Below are 21609 nucleotides of genomic sequence, written 5' to 3' on the forward strand. Positions count from 1 at the left end.
CACACCACTTCTGAAAGGTTGCCAACCCTGATCTAAACTTACAAGAATTCACCCTAGGTCCCACTTGAAATTGAAGCATCATCCTTCTAGCTCCACAAACTCTTTCAGCAGCAACTTCCCCCCTGCGCTTCAATGATCCCATGCAATTAGTAAACACCTGGAGCAGGCACGGCACCCGCCCATTTTTTTTATGCTAGGGTGGCAGGCTTGCACGAGGGCAGCCTGAAGGCGGCGCAGCAGCAGAAGGTGGGGACGTTGTGGTAGGACAACTTCCACCGCAGCCCCGGCTCCAGCTCCTCCTCCCGCTGTTGGGAATCTGGGGCTCGCGGTGAGTCACGCACTCGGCCCCGGCCTCCTAGTTACACAAACTATTGTTGTTCCCAAGTTGCTGTGGGGGGTATTGAAGGCTCCGAGCCCCCCTGAGTTGGAGGTGCCAGCCCAGGGGTAACAAAGCCCCGGGGGCTGCAGGGGACGGCGCCCACCCCTCCCCCCGGCTCCTCCCCGGCGCCGGAGGATTATTGCTTAACAACCAGGAGGGATTTACCTGCTGCTCTTGGGAGCTGCCTCCTCCTGCTCCTCCCGCGGCGCCAGCTGAGCCAGAGGCGGCCGCCTGCATCTCCCCTTCCTCCTGCGGCTGCCGAGCCGAGCCGGGGCCGCTCCCGGGATTTCTCCGGCCCTAGTCACAGCGGCGAGGGGGCCCCAGCCAGGTAGGCGCTTTACGCACTTTGGCGAGCGGCGCCCACGTGTGGGGGGTGGGTGTCTGGTCTCCGGGGCTGCGCTGGCCCGGGGCGGCTCCCCGCGCCCGATACGGCCCCGTGCACAGTGCGGCGGGGAGGGCTGGGGGGGATGCGCGGGGCCGGACTTGCCCCGAGGAGTGTGGTGATGGGTCCCCGGGGCAGGGCGCGGGCCGGGCTCCGCCGCGAGCTGGGAAGGGAGGCGGCGCTGCGCTCTAGTCCGCGCGCGCTGGCGGACATGGGATGCGCAGCTCCTAAGCCAGAGCGCGGGCCCGCTCCCCCCTTGCGCGCAGGGGGCCCCCAGCGCTGCCGTGGGGCTCGCGAGCTCGTCACCTGCGCCCGTAGCTGCTGGGGCGGCGTCGGTGCTGCTTTGACCTTGTGTGTGGCAACAGGAGCGATGCCTCAGCCCAGCCCCTGCCCTGCCGAACAAAACCGGCCTCCTTCAGTCAGCAAACTCGGTCCGCCCCCGCTTGGGGTGCACGATGCCGGGGGCAGAGACGGAGCCCGGGCTGGTGAAACATGAGGACGTTTTTCTACTGCCTTTTGTTCGAGCTCAGTGCTAATAATTGTCCCATTTCCCAATCGATTGGACCGACTCTCTAGCTTCCCCCAGGAAGGGCTATGCTATTGACTCTATCTCATTAGGAAGTTAGATCTCCTCTACGGATAGCAACCGACGGGTTGATGACATTATATAGGTCATTGGAAATAATTCCCTCTTAAGCGCCTTTATCTTTTTGGTTGAAGGGAAGAAAGGTTTCCCTCTTCTAATGCAAACCCCCTGCTTTAGCAGTGTAACTTGCACAGCCTTAGCCACAAACTTCTCTGATAGAGGGGACATCGAGTACTGATTATTCTCCTGCAAAATAGCTAGTACTGGAGAAAGAAAATACTAATTTATTTCAGAGATTACTTTCACTCTATAAATGTAATTCGTACATCTAGAGCATTTATACCACTATTTGTTAAATTACACAAGAGATTATTGCATCAGTTAATCAGTTTTCTCCCTCTGGGAGCTGTTTTCTGTTTGTTGTTGTAATACAGATTTATTATTATTATTATTGCTAAAGAAGTTCATCACATCCCATAGTAGACTGTTTCCACATTTCTTTCTGTGTGTAAGCCGCATCCCCACCTCTTTCCAGACTGAAACATAGAGTACAATAATTTATAGAGCTAAAATGCCTGAGAATGTGGACCAATTGATTGGTCTGTCCTGATAAGGTATTTCCCGTGTTGCCCTACTCTTAAAGGAACACTGTAAAAAACGTTTGACAGAATGTTAAAAATAATACTAACGTGACTTTTCTTCTCTCAATCGTTGTTGCAGGTGACACTTAAGGTCCAGGCCCTGCAACATGCTCCACAGGTGTACATTGTTGTGCCCATGTGGATGCCCATTATCTTTAATGGGGCTCTGCACTGGCACAAAGATCTGCCAGCATGGAAGAGCTTCCAGGATCAATGCCTATGATTTCTATAACTTTGTGTGTTTGGCAGCACTCTAGTCTTTTTCATGTTTTCCCTCTGTTTGGTTTCCCGTATTTGCATGGATCTCTCACCCAGCAACAAGAGCAGGAAAACACTTAAAAATAAGCAAGTGTGACCGTAAAACCCCCAAAACAGATAAGTAGGGCCCTACCAAATTCACGGTCCATTTTGGTCAATTTTGCAGTCAGAGGATTTAAAAAAGTTTAAATTTCATGATTTCAGCTATTTAAATCTGAAATTTCAGGGTGTTGTAACTGTAGGGGTCCTAAACCAAAAAGGAGTTCTGGGGGGAGGAGGTCACAAGGTTAGTGTGTGTGTGTGTGTGTGGGGGGGGTTGTGGTACTGCTCCATGACTTCTGCGCAGCTGCTGGTGGCAACTCTGCCTTCAGAGCTGGGCAGCTGGAGAGCAGGGGCAGCTGGCCGGGAGAACAGCTCTGAAGGCAGAGCCACTGCCAGCAGCAGCGCAGACATAAGGATGGCATGGTATGGTATTGACACCCTTACTGCTGCGCTACTGCCTGCGGAGCTGGGCCCTCAGCAGCTGCCACTCTCTGACTGTCGAGCTCTGAAGGTAGCAGCGCAGAAGTAAGGGTGGCATTTGTATAGTATTGTAAACCTTACTTCTGCGCTGCTGCTGGTGGGGTGGTGCCCTCAGAACTGGGAGCACAGCCAACAGCCACTGCTGTCCAGCCACCCAGCTCTAAAGGCAGTGCAGAAGTAAGGATGGCAATACTGCAACCTCTCTAAAATAATGTGGTGACCCCCCCTCCCCCTGCAGTGCCCTTTTGAGTCAGGACACCCAATTTGAGAAACAGTGGTCTCCCATCGTGAGATCTGTATAGTATAGGGTAAAAGCACACAAAAGACCAGATTTCATGGGGAGAGACCAGATTTCATGGTATTTCATGGCCATGAATTTGATAGGTCCCTACAGACAGGGGAATTTGGGAGCAGATGTTTGTTCCTGAAACTACTTTGAACAATTACAAAATACTAGATTTCTGATGTATTGTGCCCCTTTAAGTTTCCAAATCATAGCCATCTTCCTCCCAGCTGAGCCAGAATGGACTTCTTCAGCAGCCAGCAGTGCTGCTCTTTACCTAGTTGGTTGCTGTTGACCAGTGCAAGACCCCGATCCTGCACAGTGCTCCATTCCTTTGTGTCCACGGAGTGTCCATTTAACTTCAGTGATTCATGTACCCAAGTGGAGCTGTTTGCAGGACTGGGGCCTCACTTGCTAAGGATTTGAGGATGATGCCTCTACAGTATTTCCAGCTTTTGGAGAGAGAGGGAGATATCAAAATTGTGTCTCTTACCTAGTAGTAGTATACAATATAAGATTGGGCATTTGACCGGTCCATAAATAATTGGTCAGATGACCAGACAAATAATGATTAAAATATTGTCAAATGTCAAAAATGGTCCATGTATCTTAAAGAACTGATTTTATTGGAACAGTAACAAAAAAGAATAAGACTTTATGGTTTCCCATAGGCTTAGCCTTATTTTATACCTACTTACAAAAAACAAGTTCCTTAACTGAGTTATTTTAATTCTGAAAATGCAAAACACAATAAAATTAAGTTCTGAAAAATAGAAGTATACATGATACAATCATGACATTGTGTGCATCAGGAAGTTCTTGCTGAAATGTTTGATATTTGACTGTGGTCAAATAATAGTTGATCAATTGACATTATTTCACCTCTCAATTGACCGGTTTGCTCAGCCAAAGCAATAGAACAATATTGTTATGTCATCAGTTCAGTATTTCTGCAAAATTTTGATAGAATTCTGTGCTCTTTTTGGATTATAATCTTGTGATGTTAATGTATTTTCTACAATAACACTTGTAAAACAAGTGGGGAAAAATTATGGATTGGAAGGTGATAACATTTCTGATTTAGGCTCTGATCCCTCAGTTGGATTTGTGCAGATTGTTCCATTTTTCTACATAATGTCCCATAAACTTCAGTAGAGCTGTGTACAGGTGCAGGGGTCTGCCTGCTTGAAACTGATTTCTGGGATTAATTCTGTAATGTGCTGTTTTTTTTTGTCCTTTGCTAGTTGGGCTTCATGTATGTAGAGGTCAGAGAAAGGCTGGAGGAGAGGAAAGTGAAAGAGCCTGAAGTTTTGAAGTCTGTCTCTCAAAGTACAAGTGGTTGCAAAGGAAAACAATCCCTTTGATACATTGCTGTGGTGGAGAATGTGGTTGCAATGCACAGTTGCCAGAACCCTAAGACACCTTTTTTCCATTTTTCTCTGGATAGATTTGCTCAACCATTTTCTACTATTGGCTTTTTTTTAAATCTATTTATTGAGCAAAAGAAACTGATGAGATGTGTATGGAAAAAAGAAGGGAGTTTATAATTTGTTTTGACTTTGGAAGCTGATGATAGCTTTTCTTTTATGAGTTTGCCATTTACATTCTGAATTTTCTGCTTTGGATTTCACTGCATCTGTATCTTGGTCCTGGCTAAATTACAAATTATGAAAAATAAAACGGTGGGTTGTATTTGTTTTCTTTTTTTAAAATGCCATCAAGCCTTTCTATAGGAGTCTGTCACACCAAATTTGAATTTTAAAATTCTGTATCTGCTTTTTCCTTTCAAAGGAAAGGCTAATTATGCCTCTGAGTGCATATTTGTAACTGTTCAGGTTTGCTAACTTTTTGTTCCCTTGGAAGCTAAACTTTTGAAGCTATTCACTTGAGAAGTATTGAGGTCTTTTCAATGTACAACACAACTCTTAAAACGTTTGATTTATTTGTACAAATATTGCTGCTCTTACCTTTGAATATCTTGTACTATTACACTACAAACACTACCTCAGCCATTCTCACAGAAAGTCTTATAGCATGATCTTTTTTCAGCTCTGATTGGTGTTGTGGAATATAGGCTACCCCTTATTTGAGCTGCATACTCTGATATTTAATGTGCACCTCTAATCATTTGGCTTGGTGTTCATCCCAGGATAATCTTATTATGGCTCTTGCATTCTCTTTCAAACATAACTCATCCCTGTGCTAAGTGAGCATTGACATACCCTTCCCACACTTAGAGTAAACGTGCACACTTCAGGAGTTTTTCATTATCCTTTTCTCAAGACACTGACCTCGTAACCCCTTGTCTCAGGGGTTGTCTCTGCTGTGCTGTGGTGGGGGTGTGAATTGCAGAGTAAACCAAAGTGTTGCGCTCTGACTGCCCTGCGTGACACTGGTGTGAACTAAAAGTTGCCTAGTTCATGTTCAAACATAGTCCTGTTTGAAGAGGACTATTTCAAATGTGAAATAAGTACTTTTTAGTTTGTTCCAGCAGCATCCATGCAGGGAAGACTGCAAATTTAGAAATCAAATCAGCACAATGTAAAGACTTGGGTCTATTCCAGAATCAAACCCAGCTGCACTCAGAAACACTGATCCTTCCAGCTGGTATTACTGAGAACAGAGTAGAGAAGCTGGCATCTTCTGACAGTTAACACAGCTATTGTATACTGCAGGGGTTCTCAAACTGCAGGTCGGGACCCTGTTTTAATAGAGTCGTCAGGGCTGGGGTTAGACTGAATGGTAGGGCTCAGGCTTCAGCTTCAGCCCTGGGTGGCCTTGCTGAGTTTACAGCCCCCACTCCCTGCTGCCTGGGCTGAAGCACTTGGGATTTGGCTTTGGCCCCCCCTGCCTGGGATGGCGGGAGTGGGGCGGGCTCAGACTTCGGTCCCCCTTTCTGGGGTCATGTAGTAATTTTTGTTGTCAGAAGGGGGTTGCAGTGCAGTGAAGTTTGAAAACCGCTGGTCTAAAGCGGACACTTCTCAAACATTTGTTCCAGGACATACACGTTTGTAGCATATCTAGGTAAAAATACTATTACAGCTATAACCAAGAGGTGGTATATGTTTTTAATCATGTTAACTCAATTAATTTAATGTAATTGAAAAGCCCCAATAAGATGCAGGGTTCTATCTTGGGCTACAACATAGCCAGCTTCAAATTTAAGCCATGGTGGGAGTGTTGGAAAATTAGGCTTGCTACTGATGTGTTAACTGCTATGTGCTCTGGACCTGCTTTGATTCTCTCAGAAGTTTCAGTGACAGCATATAATATTTCATGTTTTGCATGAATTCAGAGCAAACTTGGATGTTTTTAGCTGTACTTTTGAAGGGCTGTACTGGGAGATGGGTCGGGATCTGAATTTTAAACCGAAACGTCGCATTTCCGTGTTCTAGAACTAGTGTGTGTACCTTGAAGCAACACAGAAAGTAATAAAATAACTAAACTTTTTGGTTTTTATATTAGGGTGCAACAACTTAAGTATTAAAAATGAATAACTGTTGCAAATGGAACTATATATTTTTTTCCTAGACAGACTTTAGTGCATAGTTTTAAATGCATGCATATTTAAGAGGATAATGGCTTTAGAGGAAATCATTATAGAGAGGTATCAACATCTCTAGTGTGTACATTTCGTTTGGTTTCACATATTATAGTTCTGGGTTTCATTGTGAGCATATAAGACTTGCTCAGTTTGAGGCCATGTCTACGCTACAAAATTCAGTCGATGCAAATTAAATCAGCATACAGCCGCTGAAGTTTGTATATTGTTTGGGCATGTGCATGCATCAATGTGACATTGATGGAAAGTGTGGTACACCCTGCAGAGGTATCCTACTATGCCCCTCACCGCAGTATGGAGCAATGCCTTTTAGGACACTTTTTTGCAGTGCTTTGTGGGACAGTAGTGAGTCACCAACAGACTTCTGAAAAGTAGGGGTTAAGTTCCCAACATGCTACTTTGCACATCCCATAATATTCTGCAAATCCCATAAACTTGATGCCATTTTTTAAAACCCCCACTATCTCGTGGGGGTCATTTCGGTGTCCGCCATCTCTGTGACAGAAGTACTGAGATTGCAGAGCCTAAGCACAATTCTCTGGTACATCCTTGTATTAGCAATGCACAGTTCTCCATTATTTGCACATCCGAGGGTGTACTGCTACAATTTGAATTGTGATGCAGAGATGGGTGATGCTGATGGTCATAGTGAAAAACAATGCCAGGTTGCTCCTGGCATTCATGGAGCAGCTCCTCACAGTGCAGCACCATTTTGGGGCCTGAGGAATGAGCACTGATTGGTCGTGGGATCAGATTGTAATGCAAGTTTGGGATGACTACCATTGGCTGCAGAACTTTTGGATACAAAAGGCCACGTTCCTGGATTTGTGTGCCAAGTTTACCCCAGTCCTCCAGAGCAGGGACACCAAAATGAATGTCATTGACTGTGGAAAAGCAAGTTGGGATCACGCTCTGGAAACTTGTAACACCAAATTCCTATTGGTCAGTGGGCAGTCATTTTGAAGTTGGAAAATCCACTGTAGGGGCCATTGTCATCTTCTGCTTCTGTGACTTTTGGTTATATGCAGGACATAGTGGATAGATTTGTAGCAGTGGGTTTCCTAAACTGCAGTAGAGTGACAGACAGCACACATATCCCTATTTTGGCATTGGCCCACCTTGCCACAGAGTACATCAACAGAAAGGGCTACTTTGCTATGATTATGCAAATACTAGTGGATCACCAGGATGCTTCGCTGATATTAATGTGGGCTGGGCAGGGAAGGTGTATGTTGACTGCATCTTTAAAAACACAGGACTTTTTAAAAAAGCTGCAAAAAGGGACACTCTTCTCTGACTTGTGCATTGACATTGGAGATGTTGAAATGTCCAGAGATGTTCTGGGAGACTCAGCCTACCTTTTGCTCCCCTGGCACACAGTTATTTGCTGGCCGGAAAGATTCAGCTATTGGCTCAGCAGGTACAGAATACCTGTTGCATGTGCTTTTGGTAGATTGAAGGGGTGCTGGTTGTGTTAACTAGTGTGACCAGGTGTCCTGACTTTATAGGGACAGTCCCAATATTTGGGGCTTTGTCTTATATAGGTGCCAATTACCCCTCACCCCCTGTCCTGATTTTTTCACACTTGCTATCTGGTCACCCTAGTGTTAACTGACTAGATTGAATCTCATCAAGGGAAAACATCCCAGTGGTTATAAATGCTTGTTGTGTCCTGCATAGTATCTGTGAAGTGAATAGGGAAAAGCTGCTACCAGAATGGAGGGGAGAAATTTACTGGCTCCTGTCTGCTGAATCTGAACAGCCAGGGACAAGGGCTATTAGAAGGGCCAACCATGGAGCTATGTGACTAAGGGAGGCTTTAAAGGAGCATTTTAACAGCAACAGTAGCATTCTCTGTTGATTTTCATGAAGCAGAGTTTGTTGTGTGTATTTTATAATATTCTGTATGTTTCTATGAATTCTGTAATACTTGGTGTACATTTACAAATGTGGTTGATTCTTTGCCTCCTGCTATATGTTCTACAATGCTTGGTGTGAACTAATAGAGATACTCTGACTCTACAAAAATAGAGCTTTATTGTGTGCACATCAGCAGTTAACAAAATTAGGGTGCAAACAAACACATACAAACTGAGGATGAACCACAGTTTACAATCCCAAATTGAAGTGGAAGTAAACAGTAAACATGGATGTCAATGTTTGTAAACAGTAGCTCAGTGCAGTCCATTGTGGCTACATACATACCCGTCAATCTGTGGTTTTACAGGTTAGTATACGTCACTTTTTGCCCCTTGGCATGGAGTGCTAGGGGTAAGAATGTATATTGTGGTGCTACGTGTAATGTGTGTATGTGGCGGGGAAAGCAGCTGTAGAAGGCAGCAAACTTGGAGTTCTCCTAGGACTGCAAAGGCTGCTGAGTCTAGGTTCTTTGGACCTGTAGGTCAATAATGGTCTAAAACACTTGGGTTTGTTGCTTGAGCAAACACGTTATGCCCAGAGAGAGACAGGATTCCCGCCTTGTGCCAAAGATATGAAAGGGGGTGGAACAGAACAAAGAGGGTTGCCAGTCATGAGAAATCCTCTAGTTACCACCTGAGCTGTAACTAACAAGAACAGCACCAGGGGAAAGGATTGGGCCCAGACTAAGGAGGAGTCTAGTCTGTGAAAGAAGCTTATTGGAACATCTCTGAGGGTGAGATTTACCTGTATTAGGCTTAGACTTGTATGTTTCGTTTTGTTTTGTTTTGCTTGGTAACTTGGCTGCTACTCTGAAACTTGTTCTGTCTGTTATTACTTAAATCTTATTTTTTATACTTAATTAATAGTGATTTTTATTAACCCTGAGTAAGTGATTAATACCTGGGGGAGCAAACAGCTGTGCCTATCTCTCTATCAGTGTTATAGAGGGTGGTCAGTTTGTGTTTACCCTGTATAAGCTTTATACAGAGTAAAACAGATTTATTTGGGGTTTGGATCCCATTGGGAGCTGGGTGCTGGAGACCTGCTGAGCAGTTTTTGGTTAAAGCCTGCTGCTTTGGGGGTGTGGTTCAGCAGACTAGTGTGTCTGGCTCAACAAGGCAGGGTTCTGGATTCCCAAGCCATCAGGGAAAATGGGCTCAGAGGTAATTCCAGCACATCAGGTGACAGCCTCAAGGGGGGTCTCTGTAACTGAACACATCACAGGAGCGAGCAGGGGCAGAGCCTCAGAGAAGGGGTGAGGAAGGGGTGTTCGGTTTTGTGCTATTAGAAAGTTGGTAACCCTAGGTAGGAGGTCCATGGTTCCCCACATCTGCCTGGGCTTCCTGGTCAGCTCTTATCTGGGCCAGGCTCCAGCTTCCGACCTGACTGGGGGGTGGTCAGGCAGAAGAGGAGGGGCCAGGGGCCGGGCCTGTGATGAAAAATGGATGAGCCAGACTCGTCCACTTTTCACTGTTCCAGCGCCCCTAGGTGGGACGTCTCAATGCATCCACGCCAGAAGCTGCTGATTTAAAAAAAAAAAAAAAAAAAAAAAAGACGTCATTAGATTTATAATCACAATGGAAAGGGAAAGCTAAGTCTCAAACTCCCTTGTATTATTCCTACAAATATCCTTAATAAGAAATGCTTTTTGACATTTTAACTTTGGGGCCCCTAGCTACAGCACCGCTCTCTAGCTCAAACCATGGTGAGTCTGACCTGGCTGGGAGGAAGGGAAGTGCTTGGTTGCAGGTAGCTGCCACACCTCCTGGCTTGAAGTAGTAATAACAAACACCCTATACACGATTTCCATCATCAGCACCCCCACTATAAAAATTGTTCCAGCACCCCTGCATGTAACTGTACAGTTTGGCCCCTCTCCCTGGGTACAGGTATTGTGAAGTGGTAGTGAATATATTTGCAATATTTTAACAGGCAGTGATTTGGGGGATGGAGGGAGGGCTGCTGTCTCACTCCTGATGGTGACAGAGGCACAGAGAACCCAGCTGCTACAAGTGTCCTGAAACCACTCCAGCCTGTATCCTGCTAGCTTGTTTAGTGCTGTGGTGGTATTGTGGTGGAAGAAACCAGGCTGCCATTTCTAGAAATCTTTGGGAGAGGATTGTGGAGTATTTCTATGAAAGTTTCATTGAGATCTCTCAAGAGGATAAAAGAGACATCCCAATTCTGATAGGCAGAGAAGTCATGCAGATGGTCTCCTGCTTCCCCTCTCCTACCACAATGAGCCACAGAAAGGAAATGCAGATGCCAATTCTGTCTGTTCTACCTCTGTCGAAGCACAGGATACTGATCTAATGTCGCTTGTGAAACTGGACTGCTACACAACCCTTTTTAGAACATGTTAGCCTTTCCTTTTCTAACAACATACCAGTAAAGGAATGAAAAATCAATACCTGTCTTAACTTGCAAATGGGCCAAGTGCCATTTTTAAATGGAGAACAAAAGCAGAGTAAAGGGGAAGTAGAGATGAGGTCTGAAGGAAAGGGGAAAAACAAAATTCACATTTTAAGATTAATGCATATACATGCTTACTCAAGCTTCCTTCCCCTTCATCATCAGGCTCACCTGCATTTGTCAGCCAGGACTGACTCCTGTGGAGTTTCAAATAGTTCCCGGTTTGCAGCATGGTTGGAGCCCCCCGCTGTGTCTTCCTCCTCAAAGGGTTCTCTATCTTGGGCTCCTCCAAGATAGCCACAGTAGTCTGTAGGGCACTGACGGAGTCATCGCCAAGTATGGCATGCAGTTTGTTGTAAAAGCAGCAGGTCTCCAGGGCAGCATGAGATCTCTTGTTTTCCCTTGCTTTCTGGTCTGCCTGGCATAGTTCCTTTGTTTTCATGCAGCATTGCTGCTGATCCCTGCCATGCCCCTTTGCCAGAATCCCTTGGGCAATCTTCTCAGAGATGTCAACATTTCTGTGGCTTGTTTGTAGCTGTGTCTGCACAGCTTCTGCTCCCCACAATCTGAGGAGATCCAATATTACTTTCCTATTCCAGGCAGCTGTGTGTGTGTGTGTGTGGAGCTGGCATTGTTTGTTGGTTAGGCAGGGCACACAACAAAGGTAAGCTGCTAGGTGTGTTGACCAAGGTGGGCAATCAAGAAGAGGCATTAAAAAAAGCACACAGGGGTTTTTGAAGATTGGATAGGCTTCCAGTCTCTGCGATCACTGGGAGTGGATTTCAGAACTTTGAAATGAGTGTTTGCTATTGCAGGGATAGGGGCATTGTGAGACAGGTGCTGGAGGACGGTTAGAGTTTTACAAGTAATGCAGTGTCTATGCTGAAACTGTGTCAACCTCAGTAGGGAGAGGTGGTTCTACTGCATTGCTGTACAGGCCACTTACTCTGATGGGAGACCAATTTTAGCATAAACACGTGCATAACTAGGTCAACGCAAATAGACCTACATCAACTTTACTTTGTAGTGTAGATCAGGGCTAATTAAAAAAATGCCTTTCTAACTACTAGGTATGTAAACTCAACCTAGGAACTGAAAGTCAAGCTGTGTTTTTTTGCTTCTTACTACCAGTAGGAAAGATTTTGCCGCTAGAATGCAGCTGATTTTGGTTTGTGATATGCAAGGCAGAAGAAAATTCAGCTTGGTTCTTCACTCTGTGCTGACATTACAGCATTAACTGCAGTAGAAATGTTTACTTTCTCAAACAGGTTGCTTTCTGTGCATATTCAAGCTGTTATGTTGAATAGGAAGGTTTATTTTTATACACTTCAAAGCTGAAATGCCTTGTTATATTGGGATAACTTATTGTGCTACACATGGTGATGTTTCTTCTTTAAGCATGTGTGTAAATCAAATAAATGATGCTTGCACATCAAGTTATGGTGCATAATATAAGGTCAAATCATACCCCCTAAGAAAAATCCAAGGAGGAACAAAGAAACCCTGTAAAGCTCATCTCTTTGAGCTTCTGACAAATATCCTTCTTAGAACTGGTCTGTGCATGAGGTGTGGGTATGGATTCCAAATCCCACATGGATCTATTGAGGAAAGGAAATTGCACTGCCATCGTGGCGCCTTGCTTCCCCTCCTCCACCTGCCAACATGGCTTCTTTTAGAAGATATGCCAATTATTTTCTCCTCTACTTGTGCAATACCCTTCTCTTCTCAGAGAGGTGCAGCTGGGGAATAAGTTAATGGTTCCCAGAGTGACATTCACAGGCCCACTGACAGCAATTCCAGGCCCCAGGACAGAACAGTCAATGGGCCCCCAGCTCGCACAGACACAGTCCACCTGACATTTTGCTTGGTGCTGCGCTAACTGGTGCCCGGCAAGATGCTGCTGGGTGTGCTCTTCTGGCACAGCCAGGACTTCCATGTGCCCACCCGGCTGCCTTCACTGTTGCCGGTACCACCCCATGCACGCCTAGGAGCCTTGCCAGAGGTGACTAGTGGGAGGGGCACCAGCTAAGGGGGGATGCGTGACCCCTCCCCATGACCCCCCCCACCATGTGACTCCTCCCAGCCTGGGGCCCCTGCACTCTTCCCATCCCCTCCTTCCCATCCCATGTTACCTGGGCGGGGGGTTGTATCCTCTTGCTGTGCCAGCCCAGCTCTCTCTGTCTGTTCAGCTGTTCTTCTGGCAGCCAGGCTCCGGAGCCACTCCCAGATGCTGCCCGGCTCAGCACAGCAGTTGCCTGGGAGAGTGCTTGGCTGCAGCAGCAGCAGGCCACCCAGCCCAGGCTCAGCTTTTCTAGGGACAGTGGCCTAGCGAGCCGGAGCCCTCCCCGGCATGCTCAGAGTCTGCTCCTGTCCCCAGAAGCTGAGCCTGGGCAGGGAGAGGGCTGCCGCTGTCACCGCTCCCTGCCTTGCCCAGACTCAGCTTCCCAGGACAGGAGCCGACTCTGAGCCCTCCCCGGCATACTCCGGCTCGCTTGGCCACTGTCCCTAGAGCCTCAGGGCAGCGTCTCTGGAAGAGGAGAGGCTCTGGCCCCACCTTTTCCTTTCCCCAGCCAAGGCTGGCTGCTGGGTCGAGGGCCCCGAGCAGGCGTCTGGGGAGGGCAGGCGGCTGACCCTTCCTGTCCCTCTTCCCCCATGGTGTTGCCTCTGAACCCTGTGGCGGTGGCTGGGGGTCTCCAGGCCCTTTTAAGTCACCCAGGTCCCTGGGCAGTTGCCCCCCTTCCTTCCCCAGTCGGTGGGCCCAGACATTCAGTTGTGTGTATGACCACCTTTTCAGAAAGGTGCATGGTTTACACAGTAGCTGTTTCCAACTTTGCTGCTAAATGACTTCCTACTCACCCAAATACCCTTGGAGAACCTATGGCATAGATTTGGTGCAAGAGGCTTTCACATGCTTTGAGGTTGGGGTCAAGAGGAACGGTGGGTTCCACATCTCTGTGGCTTTTGTGACTCTTCCTATATTGCCTTTCTTTGTTCCCCTTTGTACCACTCATTGCAGGAACGTGTAAGACAGTGGCTCTCAACCTTTCCAGACCACTGTACCCCTTTCAGGATTCTGATTTGTCTTGTGTACCCCCAAGTTTTACCTCACTTAAACTACTTGCTTACAAAATCAGACCTAAAAATGCAAAATGATCACAGCACACTATTACTGAAGAATTGCTTGCTTTCTCATTTTTACCATACAATTATAAAATAAATTGATTGGACTATAAATATTGTACTTCAGTGTATGGTATATAGAGTAGTATAAACAACTCATTGTCTGTATGAAATTTTAGTTTGTACTGATTGCACTAGTGTTTTTTACTGCTGTAAAACTAGGCAAATATCTAGTTGAGTTGATGTACCTCCTGGAAGACCACTGTGTACCCCCAGGAGTACATGTACCCCTGGTTGAGAACTAGAAATAAGTAAGAAATAGCTTTGTGCTTAGCTCTAAGCATAGCTCTGATGCTTGCAGTTTCTAACTGCAATAAGGTATGTTCAGAGTAGCATATTCCTTTGATGCAAATTCCTAACTTTCGTTAGTATTAATTTATGTGTGTGTGCACACTTAGGGGAGAATGCCTTGTGGTTTCAAATAAAGGATTAGAAACTTCATAAGTTTCTTAAATGTTTTTGAATGGTGAGGAACTGGAATGATTTCATAGTCATAATACTCAAAATTGAGAGTACTGCTTGCACATTTCCCACTGTTGCTGACACCCTCAGCCCTACCAATGCTGGCAACGTTGCCAATAATAATTGCAGACATGGCGATTAGATCCCTTCTGAGAAGGGTTAGATGGCACAGTTCTTAAAACACTGGTGACAGCCTGAGGTCAATCTATGCTAGTTTCCTAACTTGGTAATGTTGTTTGCTCTTAGCTGTGGTGAGACGTGTTTTTGCAAAATTTCTCTAAGCGGATGAGGTCTGAGGTTGCCTATGCCCATGAAAGCAGATGGGGGGCCTGGAAAATTGCTAACTTGGCTTTCCATTGAACAAAGTTTAGACGCTCCTGGTTTAAATGATTAACCCTTCATGGTGTAGAGTTTAAATGTCCTTTATCTTTTTCTCCTTAGAACCCCCATAATCACTCCTTGAGAAAAGCAAAGCTTTTCTGAAATGGTGTGTTTACTATGATACAAACAAAAATAATTAAGACAGTTTAACAAATTGCATTTGTGATGTATTACATTTGTCACCTAATGATTTCATAGATCGATGTATGATTAATAATCTAGCATTTTTATAAGTGTATTTGGAAGGATTTCCATACGGGGGCCATATCTGTGCTACAATGCCGCAGCTATGGTGAGTGAAGGGTTTCTTCCATTGCGCTAGCTCAGGGGTAGACACGCATGCCGAAGGCGGCACGCAAGCTGATTTTCAGTGGCACTCTCACTGCCCAGGTCCTGGCCACCAGCCCGGGGGGCTCTGCATTTTAATTTAATTTTAAATGAAGCTTCTTAAACATTTTAAAAACCTTATTTACTTAATTAAACTATTGTTGCATGTAATTTATTATGAGACTTATAGAAAGAGACCTTCTAAAAACATTAAAATGTATTACTGGCACGCAAAACCTTAAATTAGAGTGAATAAATGAAGACTCGGCACTCCACTTCTGAAAGGTTGCTGACCTCTGCGCTAGGTAATCCAGCTCCTTTAGCATTCTTCCACTGATCTAGCTACATCCACACTGGAGCTTAGATCAGCTAAGCTATGACACTCAAGGGAGCAATGTAGCTAAGCCAATCAAATGACTTCTGTTGCAACTCAAGTCATCTTGGTAAAATGACTTGTGAACAAAATTCTTTCACTGTTAGGGTACAATGAGCAGGGTGAATTGATTTAAATCACCAATTTTAATCATGATTGAAACTAGCAAGCAGGAAACCTTGATTTAAATAATCCATTTAAATCTTGTTTTGCATTTGTACTTATTATTTTCCTAAAAGGAGATGATTCTCCTGTGTTGGTAATCACTAAAACTTGTTGATTGGCAACTAAATATAGCCTTTGCATCAAATTCAATGTGTCACTATTTTTATATACATTTATTTAAGCAATTATATAGCTTAATTTACATTTATTTAAATTCATAATAAAGGTAAAAGTTAAGGTTAGAAAATAGTTAATGATGCATTTGTTAATTACTAAATGATTGTTTTATTTACATTTATAATTTATGTCAAGTTCTATTCATATTGAAACTCAAAATCAATTAAAATGCACAAAAACAGCAATAGTGTTAGTAAATAAAACTATTTTAAATGTGCTAGATACATAAGAAAATAAAGTTTATCAAAACCATGTTTTGCATTTAAAACTAACTTACTAGACAAAGAAAGTAGTGAGTGAATTGAACTGATTTGTTTCTGGTCACCATCAGTGTTCCCTTTAAATTTTTTATGTCCGTGTGCAGAATGAATTTTATGTGCACCAATATGGCGGTGATGTGTAATACATCAGCCTCATATTGGTGCACATAACAAAGTTCATGTGGTGGGGGTGGGGCTGAGGCGTTTGGAGTGTGGGAGGGGGCTCAGGGCTGGGGCAGATGATTTGGGTGTGTGTGTGTGTGGGGGTGAGGGCACTGTCTAGGGGGTGAAGGATCTGGGGTGGGGCCATAGATGAGGGGTTTGGGGTGTGGGAGGGGGTTCAAGGCTGGGCAAGAGATGTGGGAGGGTGAGGGCTCCGGCTGGGGGTGTGGGCTCTAGGGTAGGGCCAGGGATGAAGGGTTTGAGGTACAGGCTTGTGGGGGGGAGAGAGGACTCCTGCAACAGCTCGGGGCCAGGGCAGAGTGCCTCTCCCTGGCTGCGGCAGCTCTGGCTGGACTGGGCCAAGGGAGGGGCTCCTCTCCCTTACAGCTCCAGTGGGCCTGGGCTGGGCTGAGAGAGGGGCTACTCAGCCCCAGCCAGGGCAGATCCGTGCAGGGGCTGGCGGGGAGGGGCGCCTCTCCCCCGGCTGCTGCAGGTCCATGCTGGGGCTGGGCTGGCCAGGAGGGGTGCCTCAGCCCCTGTTTTGGGCTTACTGGCAGCTGCATGGCCACGCAGCTTAGAGGGAATTTAGGTCACCACATCCTTCTAGATTTTTAGAAAGAGTGGATCTCATTCTCTCATGCTTAGTTTTGATTAATAGATTGGAAGAGGAAAAAGCAGGAAAGTTTTTTGTTTTTGACTCCTATTCAGTTTCTTAACTTTGAATGAACTAGTCATTGAACTGAACTAATTGAGTAAATGGAAATGAAGAAGATATCTCTCTGTACATGCACAAGAGGCTACTGCTGTCAGAAGCTGGCTTAGCATTTCAACAAACTCTGTTTCCAGGTGCTTAGCCTATGACTTCCAGTGGTTTGGCTTTCTTCAGTAGCAAACATGTACTGTTTAATACTATTTTGTGTATTCAATCATAATAAGTTTAGGCTTTAAGTTGTTATAACTTAAAATTTAATTTTAAATAGATTAATGTTTTTTTTAAAATTTACATCTGATTTAAGTTTAAAAAAAAAAGTTTTTATTTTGTTTCTTATAGATTTGTATCCACCCTGACAATCCGGTAGCCTGTATTCTATACTAGTTGGTATAAACTACAATGTAATAATGTTGGCTACAAGGAAGAATTCCTAGCAGAATCAGTGGCATATATTTTTGCATGAACACTTCCCCCTAGCCCTGAGTAAAATTCAGCAACACTTGGCTTGAGTTACTTTATTTATGGATGAGTTGTTTGTTTTTTAAGTTGCATGAATTAAAGATATAGAAAACATGATCTGATTCCTTCTGATGCCAACTTAAAATGTACAAGTGAGACTGCTTCATATTTCAGTGAGGCTATGTTATCTTAGGAAATTTTAAGCTTTGAATCACTTATATACAATACTCACCGCTGGTCTCAGCGTTACCTTAACATCCACCTGTGTAGTGCATCAACTAGCAGAAAGTCAATGTTCTTTGTGAAGTAACGGCAGCTGGAGATAAGATTATGTTCTAATGGCAGCAAGGCAGACTGGATTGCCTCTTTAGGTCACATGGGCTGCTGCTGAGCTATGGATAATTGCAGTAATGTTGTGAGGTCATGTAATGTTGAGGTTGAATTAATGCCTTTTAAACCTAATCTTTTGCAATTTGTAATGATTACAAGAAGTGGTATCTGTCTAGAATTTTTGGCAGAGTATGTTTAAATATTCAGAGATAATATGAATTTTACATCTTTGGTTAAAAACAGGAGCATTTGGGATTTGTGGGGTAAGAGTCTTGAAAAAGCTACCAGACACATACTAGCAGGAGAAATAAACTAACTCTCCAGAGGTAGCTATGAAAGATGACAGTGGAACAGCCCCACCAGCAAGGTCTAAGGCAGGGGTCGGCAACCTTTCGGAAGTGCTGTGCCAAGTCTTCATTTATTCACTCTGATTTAAGGTTTCGCGTGCCAGTAATGCATTTTAATGTTTTTAGAAAGTCTCTTTCTATAATATATATAAAATAAACTATTGTTGTATGTAAAGTAAGTAAGGTTTTTAAAATATTTAAGAAGCTTCATTTAAAATTAAATTAAAATGCAGAGTCCCCTGGACCGGTGGCCAGGTCCTGGGTAGTGCTACTGAAAATCAGCTTGTGTGCTGCCTTTGGCACACGTGCCATAGGTTGCCTACCTCTGGTCTAAGGAGAACACAGATGCGAATCCCTCATCCCACTAGCTGGAGTCCCACAGTGAGGCAGAGGTGGTTCAGCTTTTATCCATGGATCTTACTTGGAGACTCCATCTTTGTGCCATAGTATATCTAGAAGATACACAATACATTTGGAGCTTTATAATCTTTCTCTATTTGCTGGATATGGTAAGGAACTTTTTGTCTCTAACTGCTGTGAGAAAAGGACATGAGGCCTTTTTTTTATACTAACCTTCTAGTTATTTTTCTCCCTACCTGCTACTATTGGAATAATCAAATTTGCATGAAATTGATGCAATTCTTGACAATTTCACTTCTTACCATAGTGTTATGAATAACAGAGTGAAATGGTAGGGTCTTATTTTCAATTTGTTGTTACTCAGCAAAGCTATGAGCAACAGCAGAAGTCCTGCAGACTGAAGAAATCCACATTGCCTCAGTTAAGCTTTGAACTTTGAAGTGAATAGATATATTCATATTCCGGCTAAAAACTTATATTTTTTTTCAGACTCTCGTGCTGGGGAAAGCTTCGCACTGGTAGCTTGGCAGAGTGGACTTCTCAAGCTGTGTGAGAGAGAAGGAGGTAAATACTTCATCTCATTTTTGTGACTATCAAGTTTAGCAGTGAAGCTGTAGCTTTAAAACTGTTTGCAAGTAGATATAAAATATGTGGACCTGTAAAAGATTCTAGACTTTAAACAATGTATGTACTTAACTATTATTGAAAATCAGGTTCATTGTGGGGGGATTTTCCCATGGTTTTGTTTTTTAATTATTAATTACTCTGCTATATCCCATATGTCAAATTACCGTATATACTCATTCATTAGCCCGTTCGTTTATAAGCGGATCCCCCAAGATGGATAAGTTTAAATAGCAAAAATGGTATGACCCTTCCATAAATCGACCCTATATTTCAGGGGTTGGAAAACTTTGGGTCCCAGCCCATCAGGGTAAGCCGCTGGCGAGTCATGACATTTTGTTTACCCAAAGCGTTCACAGGCATGGAACCCCTCAGCTCCCAGTGGCCGTGGTTTGCCATTTCCAGCCAATGGGAGCTGCGGGAAGTGGTGCTCCACTTCCCGCAACTCCTATTGGCTGGGAATGGCGAACCGCAGCCACAGGGAGCTGAGGGACTCCATGCCTGCAGACACTTCAGGTAAACAAAATGACAATGCATTTGATTCCATAGAGTTTAAAGTCATCAAATTTTGGTGTAGACCTGTTTATAAGCCGACTCCTGCTTTTTGATGTCACTTTTTTACCAAAAATATTCAGCTTATGAATGGGTATATACGGTAAGTGGAATATGTGCAAAAAAATCGATCTATTTTACTATTCATGTTTCAAGGTCTACCTGTGGGGTGTGTGTGTGTGTGTGTGAGTGAGCTTTCTACCCAGATAGATGTCAATATTTTCTTCCAAGGACAGGAAATTGCTTGGTTCAGTGTATGTTACTGTTTATCTCTCCTAGCGCTAGCTTGGATGGTGTAGGTTATAGAAAAGAGACACTGGGTGCAGTTGAATCTCTAAGGCAAACTTTTCATTTTGAGTGCAATTCAGTATCCTCTTATGGTGATACCGTGGTCTCAGAGTTTATTGTGGAAAAGGGAACTGGTTATTGCTTCTTTCACAGAAATACTACTACTCCTTGGCCCCTTTCCCCTCTCCCAAATCCTTGTTATTACAGATGCTCCCCGACTTACGCAAGTGTTCCATTCCAGAATGCCTTGCATAAGCTGAATTTTGCATAAGTCAGGAATGGATCTCTGACTATTACGCCCCCCCCCCCTCCCCCGCCCAAAAAAAAAAAAAAAAAAGCTTACAGAACTTTTCCTGTAAGTGCGGATTTCCGTAAGTCGGGTTGTGTAACCCGGGGAGCGTCTGTATAGTTGTTCTATTTTATTATATTCAAGTTGTTGTTACAGTTTCCTATGTCCTTCATATTAAAGGAAGAAAGTGAAGGAGGAAAAGGTTTTGACTTTGACTAATCTTATGGAGTTTTATCTGTCTTATATTTATCTACTGTACGTGACAAGTTTGATCAGCATTGAAAATGTGACCTCTCCCATCCACAGCCCCCACTTGCTGTTCAGCACCTAGTATTTCAGAATATTGGTTGAATCCAACGTCTTACAAATATAAAAAAGGTAGACATTACAGTGATAACACATTTTAATATATTAAACCATGTGTGAAATCCTGGCCTCGCTTAAGTCAATGTCAAAACTCCATTGATTTTTGTGAGGTGCAGATTTCACTCTAACTTTTTATAACTAATGTACTTTTTCCATTCTCTGGTATTTCCAGGAATTCTTATTTTACTCCCTTTATTTTTTCTGATAAGGGTGGTGTGTCATTCAGTGTACCAGTTTGGAAAGTGGGTGGTTGTGTATTCTTAGTGAGTGTGGGGTGGTTTTTTTGTTTGTTTTTGTTTTTATAGGTACCTGCCATTTGGTGCACTCCAAAACCAAAAAACTTTGTCTTGTTCCTCTCCTAGTACCCCCTTTTGGTCAGTTGCCTAGTGATAAACAATTTGCAAATGGGTCAAAGGAAAATACCAAATTGGACATTTTGTAAATCATAATGTTGAGGACTTCATTTGCTTGTAAACAAGCAACCTTTGTATTATAATAGCATGTAGAGGCCCCAGTTAGAGTTCAGGGCCTATTGTCTTAAGTACTGCAGTGCAGTTTACAATCTTGTTTTATGACTAGTCTTACCAGGATATGAGACATGTATGGGGGAGGGGAAGTTGTAACTGGTGTTACCTGTAACACCCTCCCCTCAGGATAACTACAACTGAGCAATTCGAGAAACTAAGCATAAACCAAGCCTTTTATTGTGGGCATTTGATAGCACTTTGAATAGTGACAGTTTTACTGTTTTGCTGCTGCAGTGTTTTAGTAGCAGCACCAGAGCTTAGATGGAAGAGGCAGCGGGGTGGGAGAAGTGTGCAAAGCCTGATGGGAAGAAGGGATAGATAGG

At 44.1% G+C, this 21609-nt stretch overlaps 1 protein-coding gene across 5 annotated transcripts in view; it reads left to right on the plus strand.

Moving 5' to 3' along the window:
- Positions 1–204: 204 nt before the first annotated feature.
- Positions 205–21609, plus strand: part of FHIP1A (FHF complex subunit HOOK interacting protein 1A) — a 131636-nt gene continuing 110231 nt past the window's right edge. For 4 of the 5 annotated variants that reach the window (XM_045017887.1, XM_045017889.1, XM_045017893.1 and 1 more), the window contains exons 1-2: positions 205–328; positions 19130–19204. The gene's annotated coding sequence lies outside the window, so the exon portion shown is untranslated. Of the gene's footprint in view, positions 329–385; positions 708–19129; positions 19205–21609 lie in introns of those variants that run through there. The other variant, XM_045017888.1, reaches the window with a different exon arrangement.

This window comes from Mauremys mutica, chromosome 5, assembly GCF_020497125.1.
Source record: "Mauremys mutica isolate MM-2020 ecotype Southern chromosome 5, ASM2049712v1, whole genome shotgun sequence".
In the NCBI taxonomy this organism is placed as follows: domain Eukaryota; kingdom Metazoa; phylum Chordata; order Testudines; family Geoemydidae; genus Mauremys; species Mauremys mutica.